The sequence below is a fragment of the Pinus tabuliformis genome, chromosome 1_1 (assembly GCF_031772625.1).
Source record: "Pinus tabuliformis cultivar Carrire ecotype Pingquan chromosome 1_1, CPIR1, whole genome shotgun sequence".
Classification (NCBI taxonomy): domain Eukaryota; kingdom Viridiplantae; phylum Streptophyta; class Pinopsida; order Pinales; family Pinaceae; genus Pinus; species Pinus tabuliformis.
The window spans coordinates 727,347,313-727,349,388 of record NC_142297.1 but is presented as its reverse complement, the minus strand read 5'-3'; the positions used below and the strand labels follow the sequence as shown (position 1 = coordinate 727,349,388).

Genomic DNA, 2,076 nt, shown 5'->3' with positions numbered 1-2,076 from the left:
CCTTTGTTAGCTGCCAAGGAGTATTCATTTCATGTGAAATATCCAGATCTAGCAGTCGTTCTGGAAGAAATACCTGACCATTTTCCAGAAATGCGTAGCAGTTTCCGAAACTTCATTTTAAAACATGTTTTCTGACCAAATGCAAACGAATTTCAAAAAAATAAAACGTGGGCGTTTCTCATAATGAGGTTAATTACATTACCGAGGAGCGATTTTCTCAAATTCATAACCGTTTGAGAGATTTTCAGGGTTCTCTGGAGCCTTATTTGCCAGATTGCGTGAGAAAAATGGATTTAGAATTTAATGCACAAATAGTTGCGGCCATGATGGAAGGAGAAGATCCGGTTTTCCTGATCTACAGGAGGTAGATCCACCACGGAGATCATACGGTGCACGTTAGGTGGAGAGTCTCGACATAACATCTCAACAAACCTATGTGCTAGAAGAGTTCAAATAAAATCCTTGATCGCCAAATTAGAGAACAGAGTGTAAATTTGCGGAATAAGGTTTCATTCAGCATGAAGAAAAAAAGAGTACAGAAAGAAGTGAAGGATGTAGCAAAGCAGAATGACATGACGTCGGCAAAGAATTTGGCAAAAGAAATTGTAAGATCGAGGCGATCTGTTCAATGCCTTTATGAGAACAGGGCACAGCTGAATTCAATATCTATGCACCTTGGAGAAAATGTTGCAACTGCTCGGGCTGTTGGACACTTGTCAAAAAGTACTGAGGTGATGAAGCTCATGAATGGGCTCATGAAGGCTCCAGAAGTGGCTGCCACAATGCAAGAATTCACCACAAAGATGACCAAGGCAGGAGTCATTGAGGAGGCGGTGAATGATTCCCTGGATTCTGCACTTGACTCTGAGGATATTGAAGAAGAAACTGAAGAGGAAGTTGACAAAGTATTAACTAAAATTGTTGGGGAGACAACGACTTGCAGCCACAAGAAGAGAGAAGATTAAGCAACCTGCTCACAAGGAAAAACATGTTGCACTGCCATTCTTCACGGCGATAATATTTCAGGACATTTCGTATCTCGCTCCTGACCAGTACACAGAAAACGTTTTTTTTTACATGGCAAATTTCGTTTTTATTAGGTTGTTTTTTTTTGTTTGTTATATGTTTTTATTACGTAGTGTTTTTTTTTTTTTTATAAAATTTTAGATGCGTTTTTGTTTGTAACATTTATGGATAATGATTTGTTACTTTTGTTATGTTGTTAGTTTTAACATTATATGTTTTAGTCCATGGATTCTGCACTTGACTCTGAGGATATTGAAGAAGAAACTGAAGAGGAGTTGACAAAGTATTAACTAAAATTGTTGGGGAGACAACAACACAACGACTTGCAGCAGAAAGAAGAGAGAAGATTAAGAAACTTGCTCACAAGGAAAAACATGTTGAACTACCATTCTTCACGGCGATAATATTTAAGGACATTTCGAAAACGCTCCTGACTAGTACACAAAAAACGTTTTTTTTACATGGCAAATTTCGTTTTTATTAGGTTGCTTTTTTTTGTTTGTTATATGTTTTTATTACGTAGTGTTTTTTTTTTTAAATAAAATTTTAGATGTGTTTTTGTTTGTAACATTTATGAATAATGATTTGTTACTTTTGTTATGTTGTTAGTTTTAACATTATATGTTTTAGTGTGTTTTTTTGTTTTTTTTGTTTTTTTGTTTTTTTAATGTTTTAATATTTTATGTATATAATGTTATGTCATTGTTTATAGTTTTGTACATATGTTTTTTATATGTTATGTTTTGTATAATGTTTGTTTTTTTTTTCATTTTTTTTTTTGAAGAAGTGTTTTTTAAATGTTTGTACTTTTGTTTTATATATGTTATGTTTTGTGACTAGTATATTTAATATTTTGTTTTTTATATTTCACCTTTCCATTTTGTAAATATTTCATTAGTTTTATTGTTTTTTTTTTTAAGAAAATTTCCATGGAAAATTGTCGAAAATTTTTGATGAGAAATTCATTGCATGATTGAAGCAAATTGAAAAAAAAATTGTTCATTCACTTACACACCCGTTGAAGAAATAAATTGTTGATTCACCTTAACT

General features: G+C 32.8%; 1 pseudogene; it reads left to right on the top strand.

Annotated features, from left to right (window-relative positions):
• The first annotated feature begins 543 nt into the window (after window positions 1–543).
• On the top strand, window positions 544–1,316 carry LOC149215981 (vacuolar protein sorting-associated protein 24 homolog 1 pseudogene; annotated as a pseudogene).
• The last annotated feature ends 760 nt before the right edge of the window (window positions 1,317–2,076 follow it).